General features: G+C 37.4%; 1 long non-coding RNA gene across 1 annotated transcript; it reads right to left on the bottom strand.

Moving 5' to 3' along the window:
* Positions 1 to 23,408: 23,408 nt before the first annotated feature.
* LOC134200810 (uncharacterized) lies at positions 23,409 to 25,788 on the bottom strand. The gene is made up of 2 exons (XR_009975875.1): positions 25,617 to 25,788; positions 23,409 to 24,890 (listed from the first exon to the last, which is right to left on the bottom strand). It is a non-coding gene; the product is annotated as an uncharacterized LOC134200810 (long non-coding RNA).
* Between the last annotated feature and the right edge of the window lie 696 nt (positions 25,789 to 26,484).

Here is a 26,484-nt window from a genome sequence, read left to right as displayed (position 1 = left end):
CTTCACAGTGAAGACGCGACGGAAGAGTCAATAAAAAAGGAATGATTTTGAAGAAAAAATGTAAAATACGTCCCATAAAAAGTGACGTATGCCCGTCAAAAAACGATAAGTATACGATTAATATTCATATATCGACATGTCGCATCATACTCATAAATAAATTAAGATTCAGTAAAAAATAACGTTGTAAGACCACCCCTAACCTTACAAGGCATATTGTTGAGCTCAACGAGAAAATACAAACTTTCTCTTTACATTAAATAATAACAGACTGTTGAAATTAAACCTTCGCTAGTTGTCTTAAAAGCTCAATAAATTTTATGACTGCATTTTGATTATTGTTGACATAAAACATTCGATATTTGAAAACTTTTGTTTTCTTTTTATTTCTCCTCTAAGCACGTGCCGAGGTGTCGTAAGTTTCGTGTCAGCCATGATTTCCTATTGATTTGCATTGAGATAATATTCGGAAGTGAGGAGATGTTATAGAATTTATTTATGGTCGTCGTAAAAATATAATATTATTGACCATTCATTTAATTTAAAATCTGGAGATGTTTTTATAACTAACAATAAAAAGATGCGTGGTGTGATTTAATTTGGTCAATATGTAGATAGCTCTGGAAAAGGTTATACGACTTAAAATCACCTATTAACGCGCTTTTTTTTTACACGGGTTAGTTCAAGGGAAACCTGATGTTAGCAGCTGCTACAAGTGTACCTAGTGAAATTTCTTGAACGGGGAACAATACGTCCACAGCTGAATATAGCCATCGCCTGCATTCAGGAAATTCGCGAAGAAGGCCTTTTCATTTCCCTCGAAGGAATACAAGGCTGTGGCCCAACTAATAGTGGTTAGTAACTTAAATACAAATCAGTACCTTAATACGCAGCACATTTTCCCTTTTCAAGCGTCGTTATTTTTCTTTTGATTTCTTGTATTTTATGTTTTGTATAAATGTTTATTATGATTATTATTTTTTATATTTATTTAAAATCATATTAATTACACAATATTTTTCAAAATAGGTATTAAACATACATTTTTTAAAAAAAAACAATATAAAGATAGATTGCTGCTGATGCCACTGTCTACGACACAAGCCACGAGTAGTCAGGACTCCAGAGTGAGGAACGTCCTCACGATACGCGCAGTATCAAGGACAACTGCCTTCTGTATCAGGCCCCTAACCCAGCTGGATAACGAAAGTTTCTTTAGGTTATTATTATTTGAAGAGCATGGGTAATGCACTTTGAAAACATTGTGAAAGGGCGATCTTTACAGAGCCGGGTTCTATGTGTCGAAAATGATTTTCTGTATCAGCACAGAAGCGTTGTTAAGTGGTTACTGGAGCCCATAGACATCCACAACGTAAATGCGCCACCCACCTCGAGATATAAGTTCTAAAGTCTCAAGTATAGTTACAACGGCTACCCCACCCTTCAAACTGAAACGCATTACTGCTTCACGGCAGAAATAGGCAGGGTGGTGGTAATAACCAGCGCGGACTCACAAGAGGTCCTACCATCAGTAAAAACTCTTATTCGTTAAAGTATTATGTCTAATCGTTATAAATCTCGACAACTACCGTTTACCTTACATAGCTCTTAGACTTTGGCATTTAACTTTAACGATCTCACGCAAAAATTCCAATTAATTCTTCCCATCAATAGCATAGTCTAATTACCTTGCTGTTTGCAAAGCGTGCTTTTAGCTAAATATGCGGTGGCCCAGCGCAGGGCATCCCTCTTATGTTAATGATTACCGGCGGATTCTGCTGCGTACTACGAACACTAATTTAAACTGGATTCTATGGCGTAGGGTTAACGAAGAAATTGGTCTGCGATTAAAATGTACTTTGAGACTAGAACATTCGATTGATTTAGAAAATTCAAAGCGGGAAACGATATTGAGAATTAGGCTCCAATCTAATTGAATATGCAATTTCGAAAAGGGCACATCTCTGAAAATGTAAAATGTTCAGGAAATGAAAAAAAATCTGATCATTTTCTAAAGCACTGTAAAATTTAAAATAATAACTTTTGAGATAATATATTTTAGTGTTAAATAGCAATTGAAAATTACTGGAATTATTATAAAATGAGTGTAGGTAAGCCTCAAAACTACATGTATATGAAAAAACTTATTTGACAAAATATGCGACATGTGCCTTTTTCGAAATTTCATATTCAATTACATAGAACTATTTATTCATTAAACTTCTTAAAAAAACAGGGTTATGAGTATGGGTTTCTTGGGTGAAACTTAAAAAGACAAAGTCAGAAAGCTATGTAGACATAATCTTATACTTAATCTTTTCTTCGGACCCTAATAACGGATTTTGGACTGTGGAGAGTATATGCGTAAAATTACTGACGACTCTGCCTCTGTGGAGAAGGTGGAGACTATACATCACATACTTTGTGAGTGAGATAGACCAGCAAGGACAAAAATAAACAACTAAGAAAATGGTTATCCGAACCAAGATATCTTCCATAGCAGAAGAGCAGTAGAAGACAAAATTAAATGATTAACACCAAAGACCGGTCAGACCGGTCACCGTCCTCGTCTAACCCGTCGCTTGCGACGAAGGGCTCGACGAGCGAATGAACCCATAGACACAGCCCATTGAGTTTTTCGCCGGATCTTATCAGTGGGTCGCATTTCCGATCCGGTGGTAGATTCTGCGAAGCACTGCTCTTGCTAGGGCCAGTGTTAGCGTCACTCCGGTTTGAGCCCCGTGAGCTCACCTACTAGTTAGGGTTACGCTGAAATAGCCACTCAAGGCTATCAGCATAGGTAAGAAAAAAACACAAAAAATATCAAGGGTTTAAGCAATAGTTTGTCTAGCCCCTAAGATCTGAAATCAAGTGTACAGCATAGCTCCCAAGCTGGAGTTGGTAGGGGGCTTAGGCACAACGCAAATTACGCCACAGACTGAGTAGTCGAAGTTTTTAAATGGAAATGCAACTATACTTTTTTCCAGACCGAAAAATCTGATCACTTTAAAAGTTATTTTATCTACGACGAGTTATGATATCTCTACATATTATGTACGTATGTTAGGGAAAAAATCCTAGCCGTTTGAAGAGGCCTAGTTCGTATAGCTCCTGACCAATATAGGGACAGACTTTAGGTGGTGGTAGAACCTCTTGTGAGTCCGCGCGCGTAGGTACCACCACCCCGCCGATTTCTGTCGTGAAGCAGTAATGCATTTGCAGCCGTTATAAGTATACTAAACCTTAGAACCCCCAAAAAAACAGTTCTCTTAAGAACGTAGGCCACGTAAGTATTATTTGGAACCAATTTTTATAAATTTAGGCTGAGGATCGAATTAGTCGCGTAATGCGTCTCCTTGCGTCGGTTTCCTCATTACTGAGGGTCGTGGTCATGGCCTTGAAACAGTTTGTTTTTTATAGTGCACCGCCATCTGTTCCTATCTGCAGCTGATATATTAGGAGATATATTTATAACCTTAACTATTTATGATATGTCGCGAACCAAACGTGTATTTGAAGGCTCAAAAGAAATCAAACGCAGTCTTGTTCAAGTTGACAAAAAAAAAACCACTTTTTAAAAGTGACATTTTACATACAGCGTTATTGTTAAACAGAATGGCACGCCCGCTCACTAAAACGGTACTTACAAAAAAAAACCGCCTCAATTTAGATTATCTTAATGAAATCCAAAGTCGCTTGCATGCAAACGCGTCAATATTTTATTTATCGGCGTATAACATCGAAGATATCTCGGTTCAGATACGAAGAACGGCCGCCACGTAAATGAGGCCCGCGGATGGTCCACCGGGTCGGGACGCGTGTGATTTATCGAATAAAACACACCTTCTGAAGCGGCAGATTAAATATTGGTTACAAACTATTTTACTCGAATATTGTGTAAAAATAAATCTATAGGTATATATTAATACGTGAAGGAAAAACTTGGTATTATCCCTTTTTACGAAAATTCCGCGGACGGTGGAGTATGAAATTTCCCACACTTATAGAGAATATAGAGAAGGAGTGCAGAATGCTAATATTTTTTTAAATCATGCCTAAAAAATACATTAAATCAATAAAAAAAACATTACACACACTACCATGTATTTGACGCACACACGCATGCATACTATTTATTGTCTAACTTTTGGTCTTGACGTCTGTTGTCAAATTGAGATGATAGGCCTAGTTCGTATAGCTCCTAACCAATATAGGGATAGACTTTAGGTGGTAGGACCTCTTGTGAGCCCGCGCGGGTAGGTACCACCACCCAGCCTATTTCTGCCGTGAAGCAGTAATGCGTTTCGGTTTGAAGGGCGGGGCAGCTGTTGTAACTATACTGAGACCCTTAGAACTGTGGCGGGTAGCCATCATACAAGGCAAGATAATTGACAGATGCCTGAATCTCGCTTACGACATTTTCAAGATAAAGCCCATATATACAAGTTCCGAACAACAACGTTCGGACCGTCGGTCTACCGAGCAATATCACCCGCTCGGTGGAAGATCTTCCCTTTGTCGTATATATTCCTACAACTGGTGACCTGCGACGTGATCTGAACACTCAACCTTCTGATTCATCATCAGCGCATCAAGAATTTCGGCTACCACAATCCCCGCATTCTCGCAAATAAAACGTCATTGACAGTCGTCCCACAGCAAGCCAGCACCGCAGCCTCAACAGGACCATCGCAGCCGACTCACCGCGCTTCCTGGTCCTACGGCACGCAACTTCACTGCCTCATCACGCCGCTACAGTTCATCGCAGCCCACGACCGGATCATCAACGCTTGGGGTCACACATCTCCGGCGTGGCAGCTCTGCATCACATGGACTACGCACGACACGCACGCAACATTCAAGCTCAGTCTCGACTCACCGCAGACTTCGAGCAGCACTGGCGACAATCACGCAGCATTCAGCTCAGTTTCGACTCACTGCAAACTTCGAGCAGCACGCACGCAGCATTCAAGCTCAGCCTCGACTCACCGCAGGCTTCGAGCAGCACTGGCCCTTGCAAGCTAATATCAGCACGGACAACGCTAACAAAAAATGACACGACCTCCAGTCTCGGAGGGGAGTGATGTGGCGGGTAGCCATCATACAACGCAAGATAATTGACAGATGCCTGAATCTCGCTTACGACATTTTCAAGATAAAGCCCATATATACAAGTTCCGAACAACAACGTTCGGACCGTCGGTCTACCGAGCAATATCACCCGCTCGGTGGAAGATCTTCCCTTTGTCGTATATATTCCTACAGAACTTATAAAGTGGGTGGCGCATTTACATTGTAGATGTCTATGGGCTCCAGTAACCACTCAACACCAGGTGGGCTGTGAGCTCGTCCACCCATCAAAGCAATAAAAAAAAAAAGATAAAGTTGCTGCAAAAAAATCTATATAATATTTAACTTGGAAATTATGTTTTACTTTATAACATCGAACACAAGTCAATATTACTATCAATCTTTTGCGACTAGTTTCAAAGCTCAGATTCCCCTGTGCAGCTTTAGTTGTATCCTAAAACGTATTTAATCAAGTCACCCGGACAATATTCTAAATCAATCCATCGTCAACGACTTTACAAGCCATCGCGGCATACGTTGTGAAGACATACAACTCTTGTTCGGTTCAGGCTGTATGTAAATTAGTTCAGATGTATTGGTTGGCTGCCGATTTACTGTATAATTGATTTCCGGTGCATTCCAACGCATAGAAAACTTTGAAATTAAAATGTGGTATGGAATGGAATTAAAATTGTAACTATATTTGAGACCTTAGAACTGACATGTCCTTCTTCAAACGAGGCTTGTGGAGAGTATTAAACGGTAGGCGGCGGCTTGGCTCTGCCCCTGGCATTGCTGACGTCCATGAGCGACGGTAACCACTCACCATTAGGTGGGCCGTATGCTCGTCTGCCTATACGGCAATAAAAAAAAAAGAACTTGTATCTATCTTAAGGTGGGTGGCGCATTTACGTTTTAGATGCCTATGGGCTCCAGTAACCACTTAACATCAAGTGGGCTATGAGCACGACCACCCATCTAAGCAATAAAAAATAAAAAGTGGTATAAAGAAGTTCAGTGTTTGATTTGAGATGTTTTTTAAACGCTTTTATTAGCTCGGTATTTATATCATTCATTCATTATTATATAATTTGAGAGACAATGGTTAACTTCAAAATTTTCACACGTATTTAAGATACAATAATTTTATAACTTCGCTCTATTATTATCCTGGCCAATATCAACAGGATAAAAAAGATGAAATCGATTACTGTTAGTTCGTTGTGATTTTTAAGCGTTATTATAAACAACATAATCATCCGCTTTTAAAAGGAACATCATGAGAGCTTACCGATACAAAGAAAAATTAAAATCTTATGCCTGAAATTTGGCAACGGTATCCAAGTGTTGTGAGGTGTAAAGAAACGTAGCAAACAAAATGCCTCTTTTAAATATATCTATATCTATACTCTATACTAATATTATAAAGAGGAAAGATTTGTTTGTTTGTTTGTTTCGAATAGGCTCCGAAACTACTGGACCGATTTGAAAAATTATTTTTCCATTAGAAGCCGACATTGTCCCTGATGAACATAGGCTATTTTTTTTTTTAAAAAAAATCTTTTTTTGGTTTCATGTGTGTTTTAATGTTTCCGAAGCGAAGCGAGGGCGGGTCGCTAGTATTATATAAAAATGAATTACAGTTCGTTAGTCTCGCTAAAACTCGAGAACGGCTGGACCGATTTGACTAATTTTGGTCTTGAATTATTTGTGGAAGTCCAGAGAAGGTTTAAAATACATATATAGATAAATATGAAAATGCTGGGAATTAAATAAAAATAACAATTTTGTTTTTCCTTTGATGTGTCCCCCGTCGGTCTTTTATTTATCGATCGAGGCACTACGAAGTCTGCCGGGTCGGCTAGTTCTTAAATATATTTACTGCTATATGTAGACTAGTATACGGTTCACCTGATGGCAAGTAATCACCAATACAACACGCCAGAGAAATAGTCAAGCCTCTTTCTATTGCTGGAAATTTGGCATAAAAACGGGAATTGCAGCAGCCATGCCTTCAGCCGCAAAATCCGAACACCACACTCCAGTACTCGATGTAGTAAAAGCGCGGACATTCTTCACGATATAATCTATATATTAATACGTGAAGCAAAAACTTTGTATCCCTTTTTACGAAAATTGCGCGGACAGAGGAGTTTGCAATTTTCCACACTTATAGAGAATATAGAGAAGAAGTGCACAATGCTAATATTTTTTTTTTTAAATTTATTAAAGGTACATTAATCAATAAAGAAAACATTACACACACTACATACCATGTATTTGACACACACACGCATGCATACTATTTATTGTCAAACTTTTGTCCTTGACGTCTGTTATCAAATTGAGAATAGTATAAATTTAAATATTGTTTGTCTTTGTTAATATTTTTTATAGTGTAGTCTTGGCGAAATTTGTGATTATAGAAGTATAAAATACAATCATAATAGTGTGCAAACTTACAATTCCAATTAATTATAGTCGAATTTCGACTACTGCGGGACCTCTAGTACAATTAAATTGTAAATAAGCTAGCGTTTATTATGTTAATGATCGGATGGCGACAAACGGCGGGTGTCACACACAAAGCGACGTCGCTCGCTCTCGCGGGCCACCAAGCGACGCGCATTAATATGCGAAGAGGATCTACGCCCGCCGGTCACGTGGTGACTAGAAGACTAGGATGTCCCGGATTTTTGCGGGACTACGACGTGGAATTGTAGATTACTAATTTTAATTTTTCATTTATGGACAGTCTATCTTCACAAATAGCAAATTAAATGACAAAACATGAGATTTAAGCTTTTAATTTATTATTATTATTTTAGCCCTTGTAGGCAGACGAGCATACGGTCCACCTGATGGTAAGTGGTTACCGTCGCCCATGGACTTCAGCAATTCAAGAAGCAGAGCCAAGCCGCCGCCTACCGTTAAGTACTCTCCATAAGCCTCGTTTGAAGAAGGATATGTCATAGCGCTTGGGAAACATAAAAAAATATGTATTTTTTATATTTCCCTGTTTCAAATGCACAAATTTCTAGGCACAGTTTACCGATTATAATATTTTAATAATTAAAATACATTACGCGTACTTAGTAGTTGCATTTCCTCTGCGGTATCTGGATTATTAATTATACAAAATGGGAGAGAGTTACGCACATACTCGTATTTGATCCTTAAATAGGTTAAAATGATTTAAATTATATAAAATTTCGATTACAAAAATTCTTATTTACATTTTTTTTTTGTTTTGGCAGGCTTTTGTATCATTATATTTTTTTGAAGATTTTTATGGCCTGGTAACGAAACCTTTAAGCCAGATCTTACATTTTTCTTTTTTAAACTATTTCGATATGAAAAATGATATGAAGGCAAATGAGATGAAGTTGCTTAATTGAACACTTTAATAAATTAGAATTAAATGAAATGAAATGAGATGATACGGGATGAACTAAAGTCTCAGTAAAATAGTGAATATTTATTGAAACTTTTTTGGTGGAATTTTTAAAAAATCTAGAGACGTATTTGTGCACAGTTGTGCACTTTTACAGATGTAAACAGCTAATAAACCATATTTGTTGTACATTTGAATCTAAAAAAACACTAAATTAACAAAATAAAACAATCCACAGAACTTTGCTCTTCGCGTTCCCGCCAAAAAGTCCTACCACTTCTACAATTAATAATTGTAGATTAAATAATATTTGTGTTGCCAGTTACTGAGGTTGCTGAAAATACGCATAAGATTTAATTTTACAAACCGTATGTATCAACGTTATGAAAAATGTTTTTTTATTGTAACTATTATAGGTTAATCTTGTACTCTTCATTGTTGTCCGTGACCACCAAAACTGTGAAATTATTGGAAACGTCGAAAATAATAGGACGACATTAAAAACTAGCGATGAGAACGTAAAATTACGTTTGGTTATAACTGCAATGCGAAATCCGGAGAAAATACCTTCTTTTTTTTTAAATCATATTAATGACAATAAGAAACTAGATAGATAGAAGACATATGAATATATAATATATGAAAGATATATGAAGAATGAGGCCTCTATTATGACTACGCCATTTCGCGGACCACACAGCGACACTACAAAGCCAATCGGCCGATCTACAACATTGATACCTTCTCAATCCTAAACCGGATCACACGATTGACGGGTGCAATCAAAGCACAATTAATTAAGGGGATCACAATGAAGTCAACGCGGAGACAAGATCAACGATAAGAGGCTTATCGAATTAAACTGATAATATGTCGATCTACTTAGTAATAAGTCGGAACTATTAAAGTTTTTTTTTGCCTACCTATGTTTTTTTTATTGGCCTTGTAGGCAGACGAGCATACCTGATGGTGAATGAATACCGCCGCCCATGAACTTCAACAATGCCAGAGGCAGAGCCAAGCCGCTGCTTGCCATTAAGTACTCTCCACAAGCCTCGTTTCAAAGCCGGATGGTACGTGGCAAAAAAGATATCTGTATATAGCCTCGAGGTGCTATTATGGCTTCACGGTGACTGGTGGGTGAGCCCACGGAGCTCAGCCCGAAACAATTTACCAAGATCTGCCCTAACAAGAACAGTGTCTTGCTGACTATACCACCGAATCGCAAAACGCGACCCACTTAGAAGAGCCGGCGAGAAACTTAGTGAGCTGGAAACTTTTTAATTGTTGCAGTTAAGACTTCTTTAGGGGCGTAGCGAGATGAGACTCGGTCATTTTTATTTTATTACAAACGAGTGTATAGCCCACCTAATGGTGAGTGGTTACCGTCGCTAACAGACGTCAACATTGCCAGGGAAACAGCCAAGCCACTGTCTAAGGATGAGTACTGACACTCTTGAAGCACTGTTCACCGTTCTCGTCAAACTTGTTGACTTTGACGAAAAATTTGACGTGCGAACTAACCCATAGACACAGGTCACTGAGTTTTCTTAGCAAGGCTCAGTTCCAATCCGGTAATAGATTCAGCGAAGCACTGCTCTTGCTAGGGTCAGTGTTAGCATTCTTCTCATGTTGAGCCTATGAGCTCACCTACCGTTCCGCACAAATTTGGAATAGCCCCTTAGGCTGCCGACAATTAGCTAGGGAAAAAAAGCACTGAACGCAAAACCTCGCTTGAAAAAAGACATGTTGTTAATAGACGCATAAGAAATTACACCCGACAATATCTGAAACGCGAAAAAATTAGATATTTTTTTATTGCATAGATTGATGGACGAGCTCACAGCCCACCTAGTGTTAAGTGGTTACTGGAGCCCATAGACATCTACAACGTAAATGCGCCACCCACCTCGAGATATAAGTTCTAAGGTCTCAGTATAGTTACAACGGCTACCCCACCCTTCGAACCGAAACGCATTACTGCTTCACGGCGGAAATAGGCGGAGTGGTGGTACCTACCCGTGCGGACTCACAAGAGGTCCTACCACCAGTAATTACGCAAATAATTTTGCGGGTTTGATTTTTATTACACGATGTTATTCCTTCACCGTGGAAGTCAATCGTGAACATTTGTTGAGTACGTATTTCATTAGAAAAATTGGTGCCCGCCTGAGATTCGAACACCGGTGCATCGCTCAACACGAATGCACCGGACGTCTTATCCTTTAGGCCGCGACGACATATATTATGCATAGATAAAACAAGTTCGAAGCAAAATTTGATGTTAATAAAGCAGTGATTAAACAAGGTTCTTACATCGCAAGCTTTCCTAATAAGCGAATTATGAACTACTTAGATCGCGAATGGCAGTGCAATGCGTCTAATCAATGGCTCTTTGGTCAGTATCTGCCGGCCGCACAGATACGTTCGCATAAAGATGCATCCGATAGCCGTATCTTAGATGATAGCGAAGATAAATGCGAACGCGCGCAGCCGAAATACGGCCAGCCTCTTTACAAAAAGGTGCTCGCATGTGATCGTGTTATGCGGAATGTGCCAATGCGATAAAAAAAACAAAGTTTTTCTCTTCGTCAACTTGAAAAGGTTTGACGTAATGCTATTGATAAAAAAATGTCTTATTGGAATGGAATTGGAATGACTTTACATTTTTAAAGAAATGACGTATTTGCCGATTTACTTCTTGCTTTCTTGGATTATCTTTATATTAATACGTAAAGCAAAAACTTTGTATACCTTTTCACGGAATATGCGGGGACGGAGGAATATGAAATTTCCCACACTTATAGAGGATATCGAGAAGGGGTGCAGAATGCTAATATTTTTCTTAAATTATGGATTTATAATATATTAAATCAATAAAAAAAACATTACACACACTACCATGTATTTGACACGCACACATTATAATAACATACCCTTTGTTTATCGTCATACCTAGATAATACACTTTTTACTGTCAAACTTTTGTTATTGCTTAAAGTCTGTGGTCAAATTAAGAATAGGTTAATATTGTTTATCTTTAATATTATTTGTCTATAGTGTAGTCTTGGTGAAATTTGTGATTATAGAAGTATAATAGTTTTTGACATTAGAACTTTAATCATGTTCTAAAACTTAAATTAATTATTGTCGAAATTCGACTATTGCGGGACCACTAGTATTAATAAATAGTTGTTCAAACTCGACCTCTACTAATTCCTACTTATTTTCAATATTATTTTTTCTTTTGTGTTTTTTTACTGTTGGTTCGTTTATTTAACGCTTATTGCTTAAGAGTTATTGTAAATAATAGCTATCCACTATTTTAATATTAAATGTGCATTTTATGTTCCACTCTACATTTTGATAGGCGATCCTTATCCTTATTCTAAATATATAGAATTTTAAAAATATGTGAATTTTTGGTCCGATGAGAGAGAGAGAGAGAGTATTCTTTATTGTACACCAAAAAACAAATAAACAGTGCGATACATTAAACACAAAAAGTACAATTGGCGGTCTTATCGCTAAGAGCGATCTCTTCCAGACAACCATCAGGTGGACAAGAATCATTTGGATGATGATGTCAGTACTGCAAATGCACGTGGATGTGCACTAAATTGGGAAATCATATTGTGATGAAAGTCCGTCGGGGCTTAAAATCTTAGTAAAATGAAAGACTTAAGAGCATCACGTAATTTGAGAATGACGTTTTAGCTTTTAAACTGTCGGAGACAAATTTGCTATATTAACAGCCAACTTTCTATATTAGAGAGATACTTTCACAAGAAAAAGGCAAGGGAATGAGTTATAGTAATAGATTATAAGATTTCATAAGAATTTACATAACAGAGACAACCAATACCAAAACAGATGTACCAACAACAAAATTCGGCAAAGCAAATTGTCTATTTCTCGTACATAACTAAACTAACAAAACCACAGCAACAGCTTTCAGTGCTAAGCTGTTTTTAACAGGTTCACGCCGGCGCTGTAGTTCATGTTTCTCGCCCATAAGCGGCTGTGGTGAAAGACTGCAGAATGAACTTATTGGCTATCGCCAGGATAGCGGTTTTCATGTACTTTTAACGTTAGAGGAAGAGGTATACCTAAGAAAAAATGGTTGAATTGCGTGAAAGATGTTTTTTGTAAGAAGAGAGTGAGCGAAGAAATGGTATGGAAGGAGAAAAGATGTTGCGCCGACCCCGGGTGACTGGGAGAAGGGCAGGAGAATAATGATGACATTTTTAACGTTAATGAGGCTATTTATATGTTCAGTATTTATGCCCTAACAATTTTGTGTGAGACATCGGTAGTACGCGCCGATGTGAACGTGTTAAATAATTAAAAAAAAACACTATCAAATAATTTTACGTTAATCTTTGACGTATGAAACCGTCCAGGCGGTATCGGCAAAGGGGTTTCGCGACACTGTTATTTAGTATCGGCAGTCGGTAGCACACGCCTGTCGCGGTGTCCGTTCGCTGTCTCACCTCTATAAATACACCGCCAGACTTGAAACTGGCTGCTTAGTACTAGGTTTGTACGACGAGCGTTAGTGAGGTGAAAAATTCAATCGCATTTCTTTTCAGCTAATTCGCGACTGAGCGTGCTGAAAAGACCGTGTCATTGACTTTTGAATACACACACGGCTGCAGCCTTGCTTCCAATTCAGTGATACCAAAACGAATATCGAAGATATTTTTATTGTTAATACTAGTTTACCACCGCGCAATGTAACGCAATTATAAATCAGATGACGGGCGAGGCTCGCCTAATATAAAGCTATACAAGAAATATTTAATATTAGCATATAAAAAAATACGTTGTTTTCCATTCGATAATATATTTGATCATTAGAGCAAAGTAGAAGATTCCGAAGTCCATAGCTTCATGGTAGCGTAGCACTAGGGATCTTTTTAGAAGGCTCAAAGTCGCGCAGCGAGCTATGGAGAGGGCTATGCTCGGCATTTCTCTACGTGATCGAATCCGAAATGAGGAGATCCATAGAAGAACGAAGGTTGCTGACATAGCCCGTAGAATTAGTGAACTGAAGTGGCAATGGGCCGGCCACATAGCACGAAGAGAGGACGGTCGATGGGGCAGAAAGATCCTGGAGTGGCGACCGCGTACTGGCAGCGCAGTGTGGGACGGCCACCTACTAGATGGACCGACGACCTAGTAAAAAGCGCTGGGTCTCGTTGGATGCAGGTGGCAATGGACCGGTCGCACTGGAAATCTATTGGAGAGGCCTATGTTCAGCAGTGGACGGCGATAGGCTGAAATGATGATGATGATGATGATGATAGCTTCATGCTTCACGTTCACACCAATCTTTGAGGTTGATTAGCCGTATGGCTGAAGAAAGAGGTTGTGGCTGGAATATAAGTGAACAAAGAATAGGTACACTAGGACCATAGTAATGAGGAAACAGTGCTACAAGCACGAAGAAGAGGATGAGGAGTATAATTCAATATTTATACTTTCGATAAATTCCATCAAATATTTAAATCATCGGTACCTACTAGCGCTAGTAAGAACATCGATTTTTCTAATTAAAACATGCATGAATTTCCAAGCTAATGATTTTGTTCAATTTTAACCTTTAACAACATCACGTAAGGGCTTTATTTCAAATGAAATAGCAGCTCGAATCTCGTGTTTCTCGATACTGAAACTTAACGAATTAAGAACACTAATGGGGCATTTAAAAATTAGTTTAATTGTGCCTCGAAAGGTTAGTATGGATAATATTTAGGATTACATACATTTTGTTGAATCTAGTTCTATACATTTCTGGGTCTTTAATACAAAAAGTTTATCTATATATTAACACGTGAAGCAAAAACTTTGTATCCCTTTTTACGAAAATTGCGCGGACGGAGAAGGAAGTATGAACTTTTCGACACTTATAGAGAATATAAAGAAGAAGTGCACATTGCTAATATTTTTTTAAAATAATGCTTATAAGATACATTAAATCAATAAAGAAAACATTACACACACTACATACCATGTATTTGACGCACACACGCATGCATACTATTTATTGTACAAACTTTTGTTCTTGACGTCTGTTGTCAAATTGAGAATAGATTAAATATTGTTTGTCTTTGTTAATATTTTTTATAGTGTAGTCTTGGTGAAATTTGTGATTCTAGAAGTATAAAATACAATCATAATTATTTATACCTAGTCAGGTCATAAATTCTGTCACATGTTTAATGTAAAGTTTTGAAACAAGTTTATTCATTATGTAACCATTCATATACCAAAATGAACTTAACAAAACATAGATTCTTATGACACTAAAGTTTATTCAAAATGACCTCCATGATTTTGAATACAGGCCTTCAATCTGCGCGGCCAGTCGTCTATCGCAGCACGAACGAGGTCCATGTCAATATCGGCGGCTGCCTTAATCAAGGATGTCTTGAGTGACTCCAAATTGGGATGAGGCTTTGAGCACGCCTTTTCCTCCAAGTGTTGCCATATCTTGTAATCTAACGGATTCAAATCTGGACTGGAGGAGGGCCAGTCTTCGTACCGGATGAAGTCGATTTCACGCGCCGCCAGCCAGTCTTGTGTGCTGTTCGCTCTATGAGCTGGCGCCGAATCTTGTTGGAATACCCAGTGCCTGTTATTGAACATGGTATGAGAAACAGGTTCCACAAGATTCGTCAGGACTGTATTTTGATACACAACTGCATTCGTTTTTACACCTTTCTCACAAAAATGTACTTCTGTTAAGCCCCAATAAGAAACTCCCAACCATACCATGAGCGAGGATGGAAAATGACCTCGTTGGACACGCCGAATACGGTTGCTCGCTTCTTCACTACTGTGTGCGTACACCTTATCATTTTGTTTGTTGTAGCTCTCTTCTACGGTAAAAATTTGTTCATCCGAAAAAAGAATTTCCCGATATTTTTTTCCCGCGTACCGCTTCAACAAAGCGCGGCATCTCTTCAGTCTCAGGTCCATTAGACGAGCATTCAAACGATGTCCTGTTTTTCTTCGATATGCCCGAAGCCCTAAGTCTTCATTTAACACCCTTTTCACCGTGGTTCTGCTTAACCCCATCTGAAGGGCCAACAGTTTCTGCTTACGTTTGGGATTTCTTTGAATTCGCGCCTTCACAGCTTTTATCACTGCTGCAGTTCTAACAGACCGAGGGCGACCACTTTTTGACCTGTCATCTACACTAGAGTCTTCATTGTATCGTTTGATGGTACGATAAACGAATCTTTTGGTTATATTCAAATTTTTCAGTATGTTAAAAATTTGAATTGGCGCGTAACCGCAACGATGCAACGCAATAACTGCAACACGGTCTTCTTTAAGCGTCCACTCCATATTTAAAAATGAGTAAAATTCTAAAAGTATACATTTTTATTTTCATGAACAATTCGAAATTCGAATTCGATAAACTTTTTTGTGGCCAGCATTCTAAAAGAAAAGTTTTTACTGTGTGACAATACTTATGACCTGACTAGTTAATCGAATTTCGACTACTGCGGGGCCTCTAGTTATTACAATAGTATTGCATAATACAAGAAATTAATTCTTGACATTATATTGCATTGCAGAGTTCAAAGCGAAATTAGAGATTTAAAAGTATTTACTTAACAGTAATTCATTAAAATGTGTTTGTTCCGTTGGTACCTCTATACCTCTCTAATAAAAGTTAGGCTTTTGACCCCTAAACTTTCCAACATCTGTTAAATTCTCCTGATATTATATATGTGAAGTCGTCGTGGCCTAAAAGATAAGACGTCAGGTGCATTCGTATCTAGCGATGCACCGGTGTTCGAATCCCGCAGGCGGGTACCAATTTTTCTAATGAAGTACGTAGTTAACAAATGTTCACGATTGACTTTCACGGTGAAGGAATAACATCGTGTAATAAAAATAAAACCCGCAAAATTATAATTTGCCTATTTACTGGTAGGACCTCTTGTGAGTCCGCACGGGTAAGTACCACCAACCTACCTATTTCAGCCGTGAAGCAGTAATTCGTTTCGGTTTGAAGGATGGGGCAGCCGTTATAACTATACTGAGTCCTTAGAACTTATATCTCAAGGCGGGTGGCGGCATTTACTTTATACATGACTAAGGGCTCCGGTATCCATTTAACACCAGATTAGCTGTGAGCTCGTCTACCCAACTAAGCAATAAAAAAAATGTCTTCTTCAGTCGACCTTTTTCTCCTATACGTTGCTCTACCATTTCCATACATCTCCTAGTAACATGCATCTCCTCTCTACGCATCACATGTGCATACCACGCTAACCGTCCGCTCTTTAATTTGTTGATTACCGGGGCTACTTTCACACCTCCTCTGATATACTCATTTTTTATCTTGTCAATTCTTGATACTTCACACATCCATCTCAACAATCGCATCTCTGCCGCATGCACTCCTCTTTCATGCTTTACTTTCTTCGCCCAACATTCAGATCCATACAGCACTAAACGACTGAAATGCCATTATATACAGGGATTGGTAACATATGGTGAGAAATGAAGAGTGTTCTGCTGAGGAGTCTCTTCGACACGACATGGAATATGCAACACATCGCCAAGGCCCATCGAAGATATACACAAAAAATAAATAAAACTTAGTTACATACTCTGTACAAATGTTCGTAATTAGTTTAATAGTAATAATTTTTGTTTTGTTTCTCTTATTTTTATACTAGCTTATACCACGTTCTAAGTCTGTACACACGTACCTAGCTTTGATTCCCGCAATGAACCAAAAGGAAACAGGGTTGACTCAAAATCAGTTCGATTCGTCGACTTTGAACAGTATTAGCCGGGCCACCTCCTTTTGCCTTTTTCTTTTTTTCTTTTCTTTTATTTATCTAAACGTATTGATCCAAGTCTGTGTGAAAGGCAATAAATGATTTTATTATTACTAGAGGTCCCGCAGTAGTCGAAATTTGACTATAATTAATTGGAATTGTCAGCTTGTACACTGTTATGATTGTATTTTATACTTCTATAATCACAATTGCACCAAGATTCCACTATAAAAAAATATTAATAAAGACAAACAATATTTAATCTATTCTCAATTTGACCACAGACGTCAAGAACAAAAGTTTGACAATAAATAATTAGTATGCATGCGTGTGTGCGTCAAATACATAGTAGTGTGTGTAATGTTTTCTTTATTGATTTAATGTATCTTTTATGCATTATTTAAAAAAAATATTAGCATTGCGCACTTCTTCTTTATATTCTCTAAGTGTGCAAAAGTTCATACTCCTCCGTCCGCCCAATTTTCGTAAAAAGGGATACAAAGTTTTTGCTTCACGTATTTAATTACTATAATATCTCAAAAAAGCAAACTTCGTAATCTAAGATTTGAAACGGGTGTATCCACTATAAGCCGCCGGGATCGTTACCAGCGTCCGATCTCGGATCGCCGATCGCCGTGCAAGGGACGACCCGAACAGATCCGATCGACAAATACTTATTTGTATTTAACTAAGCCGACTGATCTCCTGCATCTGCACTTTAATGAGTTTTGTTTAGTTTCGTAAATGCTAAAAAAAAATTTTGACGACCGACCGGCCGACTTGGTATTTAGTGGTTACCGTATCCCATAGACACCTACAGCGTTAAACCCACCACCCACTTCGACATATGAGCTCTAAGCTCTTAGTTTTTAAAGTAATCAGTGAAGTCTCGTCAAAATCGGTCCAGCCCTTCCAGAGATTAGCCGGAACAAACAGACAGACAGACAAAAATAATATATTTTGATGTATGTACCGTATATTATAATATATTCATATTATTATGCATGTAGTAAAAAGCGGTTATTTCAATATTACAAACAGATAGTCCAATTTTATTTATATGTATAGATATGCCTCTAGAAGAGTTTTCCAGTGCAACCTGTATGATTAAAGCCTGAGAAATATTCACGAATCATTTTTCAATATTCGTTCGAAAAGCATCAACAACAACAAAGGCGTCGAAATAAAAATAAAAATAAAAACTTCCTCGACCGATTAACAAAATCTGATAGTTTGAAAAACAAACTATTTTAAGGTCAACACTCGCCTCTCGCAGTTGCCAAATATAGCTCTCTTAGTTCAAGGGATCCACATAGCTCGTGTCCGAAATACAGGTACGTATTCAGGAATTAATGGGGGTTGAAATATAATTTATTTATTTTATTTATTAATTTATGTACACACAGAAAACAAGCCACAGTACAGAGTAATAGGAAAATTATGTACAAAGGCACCTGAGAGAATTGTACCCTGAGAAAGCACCTTTTTTTTATTGCTTAGATGGGTGGACGAGGTCACAGCCCAGCTGGTGTTATGTGGTTACTGGAGCCCATGTACATCTACAACGTAAATGCACCACCCACTTTGAGATATAAGTTAATATAAGTATTTTTTATGCATAATTTAAACAAATATTAGCATTGTGCACTCCTTCTCTATATTCTCTATAAGTGTGGAAAATTTTATACTCCTCCGTCCGCGCAATTTTCGTAAAAACGGGTACAAAGTTTTTGCTTCACGTATTAATATATAGATAGATTAAAACGTTAACATCATATTTTATATTTTGACCCCACAACTTAATTTCTAATTACGTCTCTGGCCGTTATAAATCAGAGAATAGTTGAAATAGCGGGCGGCGTATAGGTCGGCAACGTGAGCGACCAAGTAAGTAATTAGCGATACGACTAATTAAACTTAGCGCAGCTGTTGAAGCGGCTTATATTATAATTGATTAAAGTACGGTATTTATTATCATTGATTAAAATACGTTTAACTTCTCATGATGATGTGATTACCGTCGTTTAAACTTTAGGGTATACGCATCTTTATTTGTCACTGTTTTATAGATCTCACATCTGTTTGGTTTTAGTTAGAAAACAGATTTAAACATACTAGAGGTCCCGCAGTAGTCGAAATTCGACTATAATTAATTGGAATTGTAAGTTTGTACACTATTATGATTGTATTTTATACTCCTATAAACACAAATTTCGCCAAGACTATACTATAAAAAATATTAACAAAGGCAAACAATATTTAATCTCAATTTGGCAACAGACGTCAAGAACAAAAGTTTGACAATAAATAGTATGCATGCGTGTGTGCGTCAAATACATGGTATGTAGTGTGTGTAATGTTTTCTTTATTGATTTAATATATCTTTTATGCACTATTTAAAAAAAATTTTAGCATTGTGCACTTCTTCTCTATATTCTCTATAAGTGTGAAAAATTTCATACTCCTCCGTCCGTGCAATTTTCGTAAAAAGGGATACAAAGTTTTTGCTTCACGTATTAATATATAGATGTTCTTAGATTCCTCAAACTAGATCATCTGTAATTGTAGTATTCTGACGTTACATTTTTACGGAATACAGAGAGACGGTGGAACCGCTACTGTTGCTTATAGAAGCATTTACTGGTGGTAGGACCTCTTGTGATACTGGGGGTACACCTCTTGTGATACTGATGGTAGGACCTCGCAGGACCCGACGGTCGTAGTCCGCACGGGTAGGTACCACCGCCCTGCCTATTGCTGCCGTGAAGCAGTAATGCGTTTCGGTTTGAAAGGTAGGGCAGCCGTTACAACTATATTGAGACCTTAGAACTTACATCTCAAGGTGGGTGGCCATTTACGCTGTAAATGTCTATGGGCTCCAGTAACCACTTAACACCAGGTGGGCTGTGAGCTTGTCCACCCATATAAGAAATATAACCGAGAATTACAACAACTGCTGTCAATCTAACAAATAAAAAACTGCAAACAACCTACTGATCGTATTTTGTTAAATAATACATAATAGGAGGCCTTTTTTTTATTGCTTAGATGGATGGACGAGCTCACAGCCCACCTGGTTTTAAGTGGTTACTGGAGCCCATATACATCTACAACGTAAATGCGCCACCCCCCTCGAGATATAAGTTCTAAGGTCTCAGTATAGTTACAACGGCTACCCCACCCTTCGAACCGAAACGCATTACTGCTTCACGGCGGAAATAGGCGGGGTGGTGGTACCTACCCGTGCGGACTCCCAAGAGGTCCTACCACCAGTGATAAATTCAACTAATGCCTCTAAATTCAACTCTGTCACCAGATGAGTTATTCAGTCTAGATATTTCCATTTTGAACGACTTCAAATTAAAAGGGGCAGATTTCCAATTTGGGTTTAAGTTTATTTCATGTTTAAGTTTTTCTTTGCAATTAATTTCAACTTCTGATTTACTAATCAATAAAGGACAACTGAAGACAAATTAAAAATTTAAATTGAATTCAGTTGTTGCTGAATTTTAACCACAGTTTGACCAATTGTATAAATCAGCCCTAAGGCGGCATCGGTAAGGTACCTGGAGTCCTGGTTAATCTATACCCTGATTTCTACTAACTAATATTCTATTAGCATTAATCTTGTTTTCCAAATATATCGAAGTTTTTTTTTTCAATTATTTTATTCTCTGTAAATACCTATAAGTTATTAACAAATAAAACTGTTTTTTTTAATCTTATGGACATATAGATAAAATTATTAGTGTTCAAATTAGTTGTCAAAATTTAATCATAACTATATCAAGATTTAGTTTCATTTATTGTATACTAGCTGGCCCGGCAGACTTCGTAGTGCCTTAATCGATAAAAAAAAAAAAAAATTGTTATTTTTTTTTTAATTCCGAGCATTTTCATATTTATCTACCTTTTAAACCTTCTCTGGACTTCCACAAATAATTCTAAACCAAAATTAGACAAATCGGTCCAGCCGTTCTCGAGTTTTAACGAGACTAACGAACAGCAATTCATTTTTATATATAGAAATATACATACGACAGTCGATGTGTTTCTGTATCTATATATGTTATCTATAGACTTCGAAACGGATGGATTGATTTAGATGATAACATCAGAATATCTTCGGATTAGCCTAACGGCTTGATCTCAAGCTTGGTAGCGACGGTATCAAAGCCAAAAAAGACATACCTACAAGACGAACCGTTTTTTATTAATAAACTACATTTTCTCTTTTGTTTTCTTATTGGTAAATACTGTTTCCAAATTAATGACTTTTTTTCTACCTATGCTGGTAACTTCGAGGGGTTGTGCCAGCTTAACCGAGCGAGTAGGTGAACTCACAGGGCTCTAACCTGGCGAAGGTGCTAACACTAGCCCTAGCAAGAGCAATGCCTCCCAGAATCTACCATCGGATCGGAAACGCGACCCACTGAGAAGATCCGGCGAGATATTCAGTGAGCTATGTCTGTATATATCTTTCTAAAAGGGTAGTTATTGACAAAGCACATCATTTGCTACTAAAAAATAAGATTAATTAATCGAATTGGACTAAAAACAATTGAAAAATGGTATTGAAGTCTCTTTGTCAATTGATATACATTTGAATTTTTATTGAAAAAACTAAAAACAATCTAAACAAAAATGAAAAAGAATTTAAAATACATTATTCAATGTACAGTATAATGTTGCCATTCGTCATCTTAATTTACTGTATCTTAGTTTGCTCGTAATTGACATTATTAAGCGATCAGCTACTTGTAAAATCAGTAAATATATTATATATATTACATATTGTTTTGTATCTTGTAATATGTATATATTATTATATGTAATGTTTATTGTATATGCACTAGGTTTGTGTTCCTAATTCTTCTTTCCTTTTACTGGCCTACTGGAAAAGATTTCAACATGAAATAAGTAGTGCCCTTGTACTCTGTATCCTAATTGTTGTGTTTCTTCTAACAGCTGTGTATACAAAATATATTAAATAAAATAAATAAATAAAAGAAAGACACGAACGCTTCGATAGAAACTATACATTCCTAATTCGACTGTGATATCTACAAAATAAAATAATTTACAAATATAACTATCATTCATTTCCTGTCCAGATATACGTCATACGAATTTAAAAAAAAAAAAGAAAAAGAGTACAGAGGTTCCGTACAGTGAAAATCCAAATTATAGTATTTTCTAATTTTAAAGTTGCATTGTATTCGAAAGATTTTACTAAAATTTCAGAAGTGCAGTAGAATGTTATATTCATGCTCGACAACTCGAATTTAAAAAATCAGACTCTAAATGTCGATGTTACTCAAACATAATGACGTCTTACTTGAAATTCCCCGAACTCGAAGAAGTAATAGAAGTAATAGTAATAAATTCATACTTACCATAATACATAAACCGAATATTTATTATTTTTATTTTGACTCGTCGGAAAATATACTCAAAAATCGCTCCCTATTACGTAAGTAAAAATTTTGGCCATCAAATACTTCATATCTTTCATTCTTGTTAAGTCAAAGAAAGACTCAATGTAGATGTTTTTTGCATTTTGAATGTGGCATGCCCACATAAGCAATAAAACAGTACCACTGCTACTACTAATTTTGATCTAACTAACAATCTTGCCACGGCTAAGCCATTCAGAAAAACTATTTCTCGGAGATATTTTTTGTGTCATTATTGTTTAGATTATGGATCCTGTTGATTCTGCAAACGGTACAGTATATCAATTCGGACGTTGTATATTGTTAAACGAATTTCATAGAGGCATTTATATTTTTTTTATTACGTAAACTTAGTTTGAATACGTTTAAGACTTCAAACTCCATATCGACAGCTATCTTGAGGTGGGCGACGTTGTTCACATCTCGATACTCAAGGGCTGTGTAAAATCACCAGCAGATTTACGTGAAAACCTTTTACCTATTTGTATTTGTAAAATAGTGTCTACGGGGGAGACGAGTCTTATTCCTCCTTCTCGTCTCTTCCTCATTACTGAGGGTCGTGATTCCCCCGAAGAGAGAAGAATTTCCCTTTGATGATGATCCTTCTGTGTTTGCCCTTGGCGTCATGACGAGCACCATGAATATGGTGTTGTGAAGAGAACTGTGTAAATAAAAGGCAGGTTTTGCAAAATGAACATACGCATTTATTATAATTTAATTACAACTTGCCATGCACGGGGCTAAAAGGCTAGAACGGAAGAGAGGGTTGCCATGAGCAAATCTTAAAATTAGCAACTTAGTTAGAACTTAGGTGTTACCATTACAATATTACAATAAAATTCTAATGTTCATATTTTGATTGAACAAGAACGAATTCGAGGTGCAGCCTCTTTTTAATCTTCTTCGCTGGTTTAAGTACCATGCTACTATGTATTATTATAATGAATGCAAACAACGCGCTGGCGCATTGTCATACAGTAAGTAAACAATGTATCTGTATAAATAAAAAGTAATTGCTAAATGTATGAGGAACATTATTAAAGAGCTCCTTTGCTAATTTGTCTGTTTAATCTAATAATAATAAAATAAAACAATAAAATAAAATGCTCACAAGCCAGGAAATACGTTTTTTGTGAAAACCAGGCATAAAAAAGATTTTTTTTCGTAAAATTCTACGTAACTCTAAATTTTCAATTTGCTTTTTTTATACAAATAAAGTCCTTCCACATTTAAATTACAAGTCGTGACGATTAGCATCCAAGATGGCGGACGGACCCGATTTTCGTCCCGTGATACAAATTTCAATTTCCTGTACACTTTATCGCTTGACAATGATCTAAGTTTGACAAATAAGTTCATTTTGACGAGTCCAGTGACGCAGCCAGTGATTTATCATTTAAAACGGCCGTACCCAGTAGCTGCCATATTCGAAATCCGATAAAATGTCGGACATCTTGAGTGATTGCCGATGAGTGTTAAGATTTAGGTTAACCTAAACTTGAAACGATTGCTTTTCAATTGTAATATCTTATTTATGTTTAACATTAATTTTAACAGAGCAGTATATTTTTTCCATGAACTTAAGAAATGTATTCGCAATGCTAATACAAAAATAAATATACCCAGTTAGTGTTCCTGTGCAATCCAGTATTTATGCTAAAAGGGCGCGCGGCAAAGCCCTTAATAAACAAATGACGTGTGCACAGATTTAAGGGCTTACGTCGCTGTTATTTCACTATTTTCGACCCGACTCGCTCGGTAAAGGCGGCTTTTCCCTTTATTTGATATTTAAGTAGCTACTGATGCGAATTATGAGATCGAACTTATGAGAACGTATTGTTCAGTTTTGAGATGCATTTGAAAATCTGTGTATACTGAATGTACTTACAAGTCCGCTATAAATATCATGCAAATTCTTTACACACTATTAAATTATATATAAATATATATTGCCGCATAGGCAGACGAGCATACGGCCCACCTGATGGTGAGTGGTTACCGTCGCTCATGGACCCAAGGCCATCTTTTCGCTGAAGACCCTCGACCGGAGCTCGTTCTCCTTGCTGAAGTGGACGAAGCGTATGCAGGCCCGCTCTAGCCGCTCTATCAGCTCCACCATGTCCTCTGCGCCTGGTACTGCATCGTCACCATGCCTATGAACACCTGCGGAAACAAGACGCGATTCTAGTTCTATTTTTTTTTTATTCCATGATGGGTGGACGAGCTGACAGCCCACCTGGTGTTAAGTGGTTACTGGAGCCTATAGACATCTACAACGTAAATGCGCCACACACCTTGTGATATAAGTTCTAAGATCTCTTTTTTTTTTATTGCCCTTGTAGGCAGACGAGCATACGGCCCATCTGATGGTGAGTGGTTACCGTCGCAAATGGACTTCAGCAATGCCAGGGGCAGAGCCAAGCCGCTGCCTAGCGTTTAGTGCTCTCCACAAGCCTCGTTTGAAGAAGGACATGTCATTGTGCTCGGGAAACACCGTGGAGGGGAGCTCATTCCAAAGCCAGATGGTACTTGGAAAAAAAGATATCTGGAAACGCACTGTGGACTACTTATTCTTTGCTAATTATCCCTTTGTTATGAAATACATTTTCCTACGTACAGGTAGCTGTTTTGAAATCAACAATACTTGAAAGACAGCACAGACATTTTAAATGATGTTACTAAATATTTGTAACCTAATAATAAACCTAACTAAATATTTGTAAAAAGTTTTGTAGTAGATTCGGAATATTTTTTCAAACTTTTAAACTGGGATTAAGAGAAAGAACAGAAATCCTCATTTTATGAATTTCCGAGGTAAATAAAATAACTATGTATCTATCTTCTTACTTTGATCAAAATATTCTTATTAGTATCATGGAATTTAAATACCAACAAGTACTAGGGGCGCATAACGCGTAGGGAAGTGGCCGCTGTAGCGCTGTCATCGGTCGCGCGCGCTCACATAAATTCTCGTACGACATTCTTTGCGACCGCCGCCAATGTCTGCGCTCCTGGTACAATAATTCCGCCGCATTTGTTTTGCTCCAAAGAAACAAAATATTATTTTTACAAGGTTTGAGAGGAAGCCTTCCAGAATATTCTTTTAATTCGGTTTTGATGCTGTGGTAAAAATTAAGACATAAGTGCTTTAAAATGTTCTTGAAGTAAATAAACTATTCTAGTGGGTATCTATGTACAGCTTGCCTCTCACTTTTTGCCGTGATTAATAAACTGAGAAAACCTTTAAACAACGTGTTAAATGTTCGGTTGCATTATAATATACTTTGCGCAGGTTGTAGGAACAATCAAATTTAATGTGCATCACATAGAGATGCGCGAGCGCACCCACGCTTCGCCCACGGTGGATAATGTGGTCGATGGTGACCATCTTTTTTTTTAAATTTAGGATATTTTTTTAGCTAAATTGAAATTGTGAAATCACCGCTTTCTCCGGTTCTCATCGCCTAGTTAGCGACAAGACCGACTTTTGGTATATAGTGTGTTTTAAGTAGATTTTTATTTATTTATTGAATTTTTTTACATTTTGTGTGTTGAGTAGTAGTTTTATTTCTACTTTTTTTTATTTTTTATTGCTTAGATGGATGGACCAGCTCACAGCCCACCTGGTGTTAAGTGGTTACTGGAGCCCATAGACGTCTACAACGTAAATGCGCCACCCACCTCGAGATATAAGTTCTAAGGTCTCAGCAGAGTTACAACGGCTGCCCCACCCTTCGAACCGAAACGCATTACTGCT

The sequence above is a fragment of the Bombyx mori genome, chromosome 20 (genome assembly GCF_030269925.1).
Source record: "Bombyx mori chromosome 20, ASM3026992v2".
NCBI classification, from domain to species: domain Eukaryota; kingdom Metazoa; phylum Arthropoda; class Insecta; order Lepidoptera; family Bombycidae; genus Bombyx; species Bombyx mori.
This window is presented reverse-complemented; position numbering and strand designations above follow the sequence as displayed.